Source organism: Perca flavescens, chromosome 14 (assembly GCF_004354835.1).
Source record: "Perca flavescens isolate YP-PL-M2 chromosome 14, PFLA_1.0, whole genome shotgun sequence".
NCBI lineage: Eukaryota > Metazoa > Chordata > Actinopteri > Perciformes > Percidae > Perca > Perca flavescens.
Window position 1 is genome coordinate 9,336,042 of NC_041344.1, and position 12,032 is coordinate 9,348,073.

Sequence of the window (12,032 nt, forward strand, 5' to 3'; positions counted from 1 at the left end):
TCAACTAATCATTTGTTCCGTAAAATGTCAAAAAAGAGTGAAAAAGAAGATGATGTCTTAAAAAAAAGCTTGTTTTGTCCAACGAACAGTAAATACCCCAAAGACTTCACAATCCCAGAAGGATAGGAAAACAACAAAATCTTCACATTTGAGAGGCTGGGGCAAATTAATTCTTGCTAAAAAAAATGACAAATGATTAATATGCAGTATTGTGAAAATAGCTGCCAGCTCTAGCCAAAACATCACAAGTTCAGTTTGTTGTGTAGCCTATATATCTTTCTTTCTGTTATTTTTCCCACAAATTCACCTCAGAGGGGTCTTAGGCTGCAGGTCAAGATGATGATCATGGGACTCAATTTTACTAATACAGTACAATAAAGGTTATGTATAAAGTTGACTTTGTTCCCTGACTTTGTTCTGAGCTTTTTACCCAAATCTCGCTCTTACTTCTGCAGTCGCAGGGATCGATTTTGGACTTTAACGAGACACCTTTATGTTTTTCCCGTCCTGTGTATGTATTAGTATAATAATCACTAGACAACCTTTAAAACCCGCTGGAGCAAAAGCCTCCAGTTGATTTCTCTCCTGGTGTCTCTATAAAACTCTGGCTCACCCTGCTGTCAGTTTCTAGTAGTACACCTTCTTGTACACCTTTCCTTTCCCGCATGTGCTCTGGAAACTCTCGCGAGACTTGTCAGCGATTCGTGGGATGGCATGTGAAGCCTGTGTGAAACCTATGCGAAACCGTAATGGCTCGATAATTGAGTGTTTGCCTGAAGTTTGTTTACTTTACATGTAAACACACATTTATGTCTAGACTCATCTTTCCCGCCTGGAAACATCTAGTCAGGGAAAAGTCTACATTATGGAAGGTAATGGAAATATAACAGGGGCCTTTTGAGCTTAGCTCCCTAATTATCATCATTACCACAGTTTGGTAATGTTAGCTAGGTCAACCCAGCATAATAGCTTATATTGTGGGGGTAACACTGCGATTTTTTTTTACAAACAATATAATATAATAAACAAAAAATGGTATAAGTCAATTTTTTTTTTTACCATTGAATTGGATTGTTCAATCAAACAACTCTCTTACATGCTAACTATGAAGCTAGTTTACATCCAGCAGGCAGTTAGCAATTAGTGTATTCCTGCAATGACCATTTGAACTGTACAGACTAGATAACTTGTTCCAGTTCCAATTCTCACGTATTTGTAGGCCTTTTTGTGTGTGTGTGTGTGTGTGTGTGTGTGTGTGTGTGTGTGTGTGTGTGTGTGTGTGTGTGTGTGTGTGTGTGTGTGTGTGTGTGTGTGTGTGTGTGTGTGTGTGTGTGTGTGTGTGTCGCGCCGTATATATATTGTAAAACAATGATTTTAATGACGACACTTCAGTTTTTGTTCTTATTAGGCAAACGATATATGTGTGAATGAGTGAGCTTTTCAATTTGGGATTTTGCTACCTACAGATCCAGGCCAGCTGTTTACCCCGTTTCCAGTTATGCTATGCTAAGCTAAGCTAACCGGCTGCAGTTTACCACACTGAGACAATAGTGGTGAAGTCTTTAGGCAGTTTAAATTATGTTTCCTTTATTTGACTCTGCATCATGAGGCATGTAGGTTCTCAAACATATTACAATAAAGTAGACATTCAGTTACCCTTCTGTGCTAAAAGCAGTGGTTTATGAAGTACTGAGATATTTTTACTTAAGTAAAAGTAGCAATACTGCAGTGGAAAAAATATTAAAATCAAAGTCCTCCATTCAAACCCTTACCTAAGTAAAAGTAAGAATGTATTAGCATTAAAATATACTTAAAGTACCAAAATCAGAATTATATATATTTCATTTTTAATTATACATTTTGATGTAGTAATGTGTGCATCACTTTAATGTTGCAGCTGCTATAAATGGAGTTCATTTTAATTACTTAATGTACCCCTGGGTAGCTGTACCTATAATAATGTATTAATAATTATATTATTATAATTATAATTTATTAGTTGATTTGTATTTTGTATTAATAATTTAAATCTGCAAAGTAACTCAAGCTGTCAAATAAATGTAGTAGATTAAAACATACAATTTGCTGCCAAAATGAATAGGAGTAGAATTATAAGGTAGCATAGAGTAGAAATACTCATGTATAATACAGCAAAATTTTACTTAAATACAGTACTTGTGTAAATGTACTTAGTTACAATCCACCACTGGCTAAATGGTATTCCTGTAGCAGCTATTTAACACATGACTGATTCTCTGTATCAGTCATGTTCTATTTTTTCTTCACTTTCACAGTCTCTTTTTGTTCTCATTTTTTAAATCCTGTTAATCATTCCAGTATTTGTTTCATCTCTCTGACCACCAGCTCTCGTCCTCCCCTTCTGCCTCTCTGTCTCCCCCCTCCACCTCTCTGTCTCTCCCCTCTCCCCTGCAATCTGATTTGAAGCATTCATCGGCTGCTGATCTCAACAGGGGACTGGCCGTGTTGAGTGGAGGCTGATTGACGGGCTGTTTGGCCTCCAGCGGAGAGGGATTGTTGTCTGGCTGTGGGACGAGGTCAGAGGTCACAGTCCAGAGAGGCCGAGACAGAAACCAGATCACAACAGAAGGCTAATTATCATGCATTGTTGCCGAGCTCCTGCTGGGACTCCGCCTTCAACTTTCACCATAAGGTCACAGCGAAAACTCTGGACCTCCAACATTTAAAACCTGGTGAGACATGTGATTGATATTGATATTGATTTCTTATCTTATTATCATCGGCAGTGTGTATATACGAGTGTGAAGGGGCGGGTCAATAGACAACAGATTAGCCGATTAATTGCTTAAAAACAAGATAAGTGTCTCTTACTATTATAGTAACTGACAAATAATTAAAAAAAAAAATGTAATCAGATTGAAAGTAATCAAATATTTAAAATTGAAATTATATATTGTATATATATAAATATATAAATGAAAGCAGATAATTTAGAAATGAAACTATTTTGCTACTTTTGATCAACTTTGAGACAAAATACATATTATTGTTTGTTTTTTTGGTCTGAAAAAAACATCTGTGCCACGCCATATTTAGTCTCCCTTCATTAGTATCCTGATTAAAATATGGGAAAAAGTGAGATTAACAAGTTTAATAAGTTATGTATCTCCCCTTTGTTTCCCAATGTATCAAATGTGAATGGGATTCACTTTATTAGGGACTCACCTTTTATTTATTTATTTGTTTTACTTTCAATGTCCTCCTCTATTACAGTTACTTCCTCCTAATGATTAGATGTCACACTATGCCACCCACAACTGTTAAAACATGATGCATTGGAGGCTATGAACCCAGTAAGGACATCATTAATTAAGTTGACAGTAAAGTATAGAGAAAAAGTTTAATTTTAAAGACTATAATACAGGTGGCAACTCACTGAAGACGGGTTGGCTTAGTGCTTGAGCAGGTAGTCAGTATGCGTGAAGGATTAAATGCTGACAGTTGAGTATTTGTGCAGCAGCAGGCGTGTGAGTGTATTTCTGGAGGCAGATCGTCCTCACGGCTCAGTGAACCGGCAGAGCAGCATCCTCGGTAATAAGGATTCATTATCTGTGGGAGTCACGAGAAGAGAACGTCCACTAGCTGCTGCTCGGATCTGTTGCCTCTTCAATATGTTCTCAAACGTCAGAAGAATAATTGTAGAGATCAAAATCACATGTTGAAATGGTCTCATGTGTCCTTTTCAGCCAACAAGCAAACCTCAGACTGTATTAGAAATCACATTATGATTCAAGGGAAACTAGAGATACTCTTCTTCTAATACAGTATATCTTTATACATATATATATATATATATATATATATATATATATATATATATATATATATATATATATATATATATATATATTGACTATATCTTTATCCTTATTAGAAACCTTTCTTAAAGTTAGTGCAAATTGGCTGCAAATGTAATATATCCACTGAAAATTAACCTAGTTATAGTTTCAAGCTCCCTATCTATTTGTCTGTGAAGCCGACATGTGTCAAATATATCAGCTTTACTGTAACCATAATGACAATGTTACACACCCAACAAAAATCAGGAGCATGCCACATCGCCAGCTTAGAAGAATGTCATTGTACAGGGAAACATGTTTCCTTACTGTGAATATGACAATAAAACTTTGCAAAAACAATGGTCAGTGCATTTTAGTTCTAGGGTACAGCGCCATCTACTGAGCAATAGAGACTGTCGCAGATATTGTAGAATGAATTAAAAAGAACAACCATTCAGAATGAATAAAGAACTGTCATCTATATCTATCTATCTATCTATCTATTTGTCTGTCTGTCTGTTTGTCTAAAGAAAATCAGTGCAAATACAAACCGTAAAAAGTGTGAAACTAAAAATGCAAATAATAAAAGTGAAATAATAAAATAAATTGATTGATTGATTGATAAACTAAAAGTAAATTATAATAAAAAAGTGTAACGGAAAAAAGGCACAAAAAAAGTGTCAACAACAGGAAAGTAAAGAAGAGCATGGCGCTGTCTCCCTGCAGCCATTAGATGACATGCAATGTGTGTGTGAAAGTTCAACAGTCATTTAAATAAGTACAACAAAAAATGATATATTAACATTACATTTACATATCTTCGTCAGGCTTCTCACACAATGTTTGGAATGCCCATTTTTCAGTCATGTTAGAAGAAGACAATGATGTGTGCAAATGGCTGCAATGTGCTCATATAAGAGAAATGTGCAAACTGAAGTGAAGAAGTTGGCGTCTTATTTCTTGATTTGCAAGCAAGTCAAAAAGTGGTTATCAAAGGTTTCAGGTATCCATGACAAAAAAGAGGCATGTAAGGCCTGTATTTTAAACCAAATATACAGTAATTATAAACTGTATTGTGCGTGTCATTCTGTCAGTGCAACATGTAACCAAAAGTGAGGAGCAAAAGCTCAACCCTTATCTCTGTTGCGTGAAAAGAGATGAAAGGAACAGTTATGAGAAGCAATACATAAACTAATCTCTCACTGAGATTATATTGTGCATTTATTTACACACCAGTATATGAATTGGAGCATGAAAGTTCATTGAATTTGGAAACAGCATTACAGTAAAAAGATTTCAACTCAAGGTGCCCTATTTTAACGATGAAGCACATGGCGTGAAGCACATGGCGCAGGTGCGTTCAGGGCGTGTCCAAATCCATTTTTGAAAGTTTGACGGCGGAAAAAAGGGTCCATGCGCCAGGCGCGTGGTTCAAAAGGGTTGGACTTAGTGTCTTCATTAATCAGAGGTGTGTTTTGGGCGTAACATGCAATAAACCAATCAGAGTGTCATCTCCCATTCCCTTTTAAAAGCCTTTGGACCTTGGCTTATTGCTATAATGATGGAGGATTGCACCATAATATTTTTATTTGTAATCTTTTGCATGTGTGTGTGCTGCTGCGCGTACCTGTGTGTGTAATAAGCACAGTGTGCGCGCGCTGTGCACTAGCCTAGGAGCATTTTACTAATGCTCTGTTAAAACAACAATGAAATGCTGCGTTATTGACTTTAGACCAGGTTTTTGTTGGTCACTGGCGCGATCACTTCCTGCTGCCTCAAGATAGCAACACGCCAAGAATGCACCTGAACACACCTCCCTGTAAGACCAGCACGCCCATGGGCGCAGGTGCATTTGCTATTTAAACAAAGTGGGCGCTGGACGGGAAATTGACAACTGAGTCGGTCTTAAACTAGCAAAGACACTTGTGTCAGGCTTTGCGCTGGGCTGCCCCGGGTGCAAGATAGGGCCCAAGGTCTATTTACCTGTTTGCAGTGATGGAAAGCACATTTAGTCGAGTTCTGTGTTTAAGTACAACTTTGAGCTAGTTGTTCTTTTCTTGAGTATTTCCATTTTCTGCTATTTTATACTTTCACTCCTCTACTTTTCAGAGGGAAATATTGTACATTGCATACTTTGCGAGATGTTCCATAAAAAAAGATATAGTACAGTTGACATTGCAGGTTTAAATACACTTTTCTTGTAATACTTCTGTACTTTTGAATGCAAAACTTGAGACAGTATTGTAAGCGTGTTATTACTACTTTTACACGAATAAATAATCTGAGTACGTCTTCCACCACTGCTCGATTGTTCTGGAGATCTCGTCCGACTGTGTCACTCTGCCCTCATCAGTAGATTGGGTTTGCTCAGTTGCCATGAGACTTTAGAGGTTCAAACTTTCCCTGATCGATGAGCACCTTCAGTTCAATTCAATTTTATTTATAATGTCAAATCATAACAGAAGATATCTCAGCACACTTTACAGATAGAGTAGGTCAAGACCACACACTATGATTTGCAAAGCCCGAACAACAAAGTGTATTACTACACTACATAGTATTTGTAAAAATGTAAATAGTATAAAAATGTGTGCCTTTATACCTTGCTGCTGTAGCACTGACATTTCCCAGTTTGGGATAAATTAAGTCCCTCTATCTATCTGAAATAGATTTGGGATACTACCTACTCATCTAACACCAGAAAGATATTAACATTTTTTTTTTTACAAAATTACTCAGGGGATTATAGAGGAAGTGGCTACGAGTGACTGCACGCTCATCTTTGATTTCATTATTCACAGCAGGTGCAGGCTGTTAAATCTACTGTACATCTACTCAACCTCAAAATGTTGGTCGGGGTGAAGACGAGTAGAGTTGGACTCATCTGGTCCATCTCTTACTGTCCATTTGTTCTTTTTTTTTTTCCCAAACACACACACTCTTGAATTAGAGAGTGTTAGAGTGTTGGGTCAGGTGCAGTGCAGGGTCCCTGGAGCTGTTTAGCAGTTAAGTGGCCATAATGCATTTAGAGTAAAGTGACTGGGATTGGGGGGGCTTAGCCGCAGCTCTCCGTCTCATTCTTAGAAAGTGCTCAGAGGTGCTAATACCAGCCGAATTTATGGCACTCATTCAGAAACTGCTCAACTTCTGCAGCCACTCTCGGTCTACCTCTCGCCATTTCACTCTGCTACTGTCTGTCTCCCTCTTCCTGTCCCTGGCATGATTCATGTCTGTCTCTGTGTCTTTCATAACTCTCTTCGCTATCTGGTTCAGGTCTACCCTTTCCCACAAAAGTCTCCCTTCACACATTCATCTCCAGTCACATTGTAAAGCTTTTCTGAGACTTCAATAGACTTCAGTCTCGGGTCTCTTTAATGTCTGTCAACGGCGCCTTACGAAACCAGCCACCCCTCAAAGTTCCGTGTTCGCTGTACTCGTCCTACATTTCTCGTCTACAGTGAATGAGCAGTCAGTTAGAGGGAGACAGAGACTGCAGTGCTTTACTATCAGGGGTGGGGAAAATGTCTGGAGATCACACTGTGTGTTCGTGGTTCATTTTTCACAGATTTATGAGTCACAAGTTACAGCCATGAAATATGTACAGTAAATACATAAATGCTAAGCTTGTGCGTGCGTCCATGCATGTGTGTGTGTGTGCGTGCAACAAAGTAATAATAATAAACCTGTACTGTACTTTATCGTATGTGCAACAGTGCATGTCTGTATGTTTGCATGCTCAAAGAGGCTGTATAGTCTGCACAATACACAAAAGTGTGTGTGTGTGTGTGTGTGTGTGTGTTTATTTGTGTGTGTACGTGTGTGTGCGTGTTTGATTGCACAGGACTTGGCACAGTGTGTGTGTGTGTGTGTGTGTGTGTGTGTGTGCTCCAGTACACGTACATCTTATGTAACGCCCGTACATGTTATAACTCCACTGCGCCTGCTATGTGTGTGTAGATGCTTGCTTGTTTGCGTGCACCCAGTTGTGTGTAACTGTGGCAAGTGTACACGCTTGTCTATGTGTGTCTGTGTGTGTGTGTGTGTGTGTGTGTGTGTGTGTGTGTGTGTGTGTGTGTGTGTGTGCGCGTGCATGCGTGCGTGCGTGCGTGGGCGACTGCAATGCCGCAACCAGCCAGCTCTCTATCATCATTGACCAAACTCGCCATCTGTGCCTCTAAGCTATAGAAACAGCGAGTCACACTGCTACACAGCAATCCACACACCATTAGTGTCTCATGAAATCACAGTGGGATGCCACTGCGTGTGTGTGTGTGTGTGTGTGTGGTACACAGGCACATATCTGTGTGTAAGTGTGTTTGTTTGTATGCACTCATGCATGTTTAACTGTATTTATTTTTTTTATTCAGCAGTGCATTACAGCCTGTACCTGCTTGTACACATGCACACCTCCCCGCTTGCACACAGTGTTTGTGTGTGTGCAGGAGGGAGGTCCAGAGTGTATGTGGGTCACTCTCTTAGGAACCATAATCCCACGTTTGGACCAATTTACTCACTGGGGTTTCACTTTTCCTGATGCCCAAGCTGATGGCAACAAGCATAGTGACCTCACCACAGCATTCGGTCATTGGCCTGTAGACCCCAGGCCTCTCAGCCAATTACACACTGCTCTGGTGACGTATAGCCTCCAGCTGCTGTCCTGATTGGCTGGAGAGGCGGGACTAAGGGATTCTGTGCCGTTTAGAGCACCTCTTATTAACTCGGAGAGAGTGAGAGAGAGAGGGAGTTTGTGAGAGGAATGGAGAGAGAGAAAGCATGTGAATTTGGGAGTTGGTGTTCTCTGTGGTGTGTTCCTCTAATACTACATTCAACCTGTGGCTCACATGGATCATAGTAAAGACAATAATGAATAAATAGCAAACAGAGAGCCAACTATTCTTATTAAAGTGTGGGTTGAAGTTATAATATATGAGACAGCTTGGGGCATATATTGATCTATATTAAAATTGATAATGTCATGTCAGTGTTTTATTTACTGAAATAAGTCCAACCCGTTTCAAAAGACAGGCAGTCCTCCCTCTGTCTACGCCATCTTTGCAGACAAATGAAAAGGGGATGAAAAGAAGAAGAAAGAAAGAAGGGAAAGATTTCTCGTCCTGCTTGCCTGCCTGTAGACATGCCCACCGAGGAACCCCATTGGCCGCCGCAGACTCGCTCTTCCAACAGCTGTTCTGTGTTTTCCCACACTGTGATTGGCCACGACGCGCCGTCGATCAAATTTACTTTGACGCGTGGCTCCGCCCCCGCTCCCATTCCGCGGAATCCTATTGGTTACTGTACGCGTTCGTGCTCCGCTATTGGCCGCGCGGGCTGGTTGTCAAGGCTTTGGGGCTTCATTCACCATTTTGCGACTGTAGTGTAGAATGTACAGGGCAGTAGTTTTACCTCCTTTTAAGTTGCTTTGCCGGAGAAACATGAACGGACGCTAATTGGCAGCTGCGGACGACCGGCCACCCTGCCCTATTTCACCCGGCGGACTCAACAGAGAATCACACTGGGGTACTATACTAGCTCTGGTGAGTATAAGCTGCCCACAAATCTTTCTCCTGCAGCACTGCAGTGGGGTCTTGTTGTGCTTTTGCCGAGCCGCTAACGTTGTTCATGTTTACTGTGGTCACAAACAGTATTAGCAGTTGAGCTGATCAGCATATTTTCCGATATCTGGGTGGCCTACGGAGAGGAGTAGAGGGCGGATTGGGTGTCTTCTGCGAAAAAAAGGGAGCGGTGCGGATAGACATAGTGAGCTTGAAACTTTTCCACTAGAAATAAATTCAACGCCATAACTGCTGTTGGACTTCCTATAACAACTGTTATTTTCCATGGGTTGTATCAAACCTCGAAAACTCGCTTGTCATTCCACCTTCTCTCTTTTACGTTGGCATATTTTCTTCCTCTTTTTCATGAATCAACGTGGCTGTTTGAATTAATGTGTTTTTGAGGGGCTCGAGGGCCTTCTTCTTGGACTAGTTGGCACTTTCTCCTTCTTGTATCTCGGTTGCAATAATGCAAATGACGACGAGGGTCAATACAAAGTTATTCGGGCAGCTGTAGCTATATTTTCAGGCGACTGTCACTTTCGGATGGGCACAAACAACCGACTTTGTCTGCTGTTTGTCGGTGTGTTGTGTGTGATTGACAAAGTTAACGCGTTCATCTGTTTGGGACATTTCACACCGTCATGCAGCACGGTGAATATGGGCTATATTACATGGTATTACGGGTCAATATGCCCGTTAAACCGGTTATGTCCCCGGTGACAGTGAGTTGAGGATTTCCAAGCGGCCTTGTGTGTAGTTGAGGCCTGGTCGCTGCACGCCACGGCCTGCTGAGTGTTGTGGAGTAAACCTGGTAGTAATCGCGGTACTACGAGGGCTTGACACATACACGGTACTATCCAGCTAAACCAGAGGTGACGACATCACCTTCTGTAGTTTGCATTTGCGCTTTAGGCCTTGTGTAGATACATTAACAGCTGTTATCTACTCTGGATTATGATTAGCCTTTATCAGTATATTTATACACCCTGGCCTGTCGTCAATAATGCACTGTAGTAATCCTGTCGTACACTTTCACAGAGGTGCTCTCTACAAAACTTTTAAATATCATGCAGTTTGGTTTAGATATAATACATGAAATATACTATTAATAATGATTTGGCATCTCCACAGGAGGTTAAACATACTATAAGGGACTGAAAGGTCTGCAAAGTTCACTCCTAGACAATGTATCCCCAGGAGAATTAAACGTATGTCAATGTTGCAAACATTTGTTGAGGGCATATGCTGTTTTATTCTTTATTGCTAGCATAAACATTTATGTTATATTATATATTTGGTACGATAATTAGTTTCATTTTGCCTATTTTTAGTTTGTTGTAGCCCAGTTGCGGTTGAAACAGTGATTAAACCATGACCTAAACCTGGACAATTGCTTAGCTAAACTAAATTATGCACCCAGAAAGGCAGCAGTTCATGTTTTTGTCACCTCACGTTACTCATATCAGCTCGATGTTGCCTACAGTCATGTTAACCATGTTTCATGTTTACCGTGCATTTGTGTCAAGAAGGTTAAAGTTGTTCTGCAAATAAAATAGTGCTCTGCTTGGAACTGAAAATGCAACATAGGAAGCCTACCATAGCTCGGATATGGACTTCCTTGCTCCATATTTCACAGAGAGGAGCGTGAGTTGCGTCAGTTTGTCTTTAAGCTGTTATCATTAGGCCCATGACTCTGACACCAGCTGTTGTACACAGTGCACTACTGAGTAAACACATGTAGCATGCCTCTATCGTGACCAAGTAAGGCTGGCTGCCAAATTATTTTATGATGGCTGCTCTACGGCTGTCTGTCCTAAATAGGGATTTACATAGAGCAAAGTGATGGCTATAAGCTCTCTGTGTGCATTATCAACTATCATCACATAGAGGTTTGCTGTGTGTGTGTGTGTGTGGCCTTGAGACAGGCGGCACTCATGTCTGAAAATGGATTTCTCTCTCGCCGATGTGATGTGGCAGATATTAAAGGACCTGAATGAATGCTGGCCTTCACAGATAAACAGGAAGGCAGCAGAAGGGAAAAGAGACAGGCCGACATAGAGAAAGCGATTGGTGGGAGGATGGATGTACAGTACAAACAGGGACAGACAGGCAGACATGGAAGTTAACTGACAGTCAAACAGTCACTGACAAGTAGACATCAATCCAGAACATTTTGACAGCGAATATCACAGTTGGATAGAGAAATTTCGACGACAGAGCATATAGGGGGTGTTTTGTCTCTCCCTCTTATACACTTGTTGTCAACATCTTTCTGGCACTCGTAGCTCTGTGGAGACTGTTGTATTGGAAGAAATGAGGCAGAGCACACAGCAGCTACGACCTGAGGCAAGTCCCGCATGTATCAACCACACAGCAAACAAACCAGTTAAATGGCAACAGTCTCCCGTTCAACAAGTCAGCAAAATCAATTTGCTTCACTTTCTAAACAGGGGCAGAACTGTGAATGAGTCCGATATGGAGTAGAATATATTCTGAACGACTCTGGCATGGTTAAGAGCGATACTGAATGACTCTGGTGTGGAATAACAATTTTTTTGGAACGATTCTGCTTTTCTGTATGACTGCAGCACAGAATGAGGAAAGAGACTAAGTGGAGGGAGGGGAGAGATAAAAAAAAAGGAAGAGATGAGAGGTAGAA

At 40.6% G+C, this 12,032-nt stretch overlaps 1 protein-coding gene across 6 annotated transcripts in view; it reads left to right on the forward strand.

The window, feature by feature from the left end:
• The first annotated feature begins 728 nt into the window (after positions 1–728).
• cica (capicua transcriptional repressor a) overlaps positions 729–12,032 on the forward strand; it is a 48,032-nt gene continuing 36,728 nt past the window's right edge. For 2 of the 6 annotated variants that reach the window (XM_028597088.1, XM_028597095.1), the window contains exon 1: positions 9,178–9,352. The gene's annotated coding sequence lies outside the window, so the exon portion shown is untranslated. Of the gene's footprint in view, positions 873–2,364; positions 2,712–9,177; positions 9,353–9,445; positions 9,576–12,032 lie in introns of those variants that run through there. The other 4 variants (XM_028597091.1, XM_028597089.1, XM_028597092.1 and 1 more) reach the window with 4 other exon arrangements.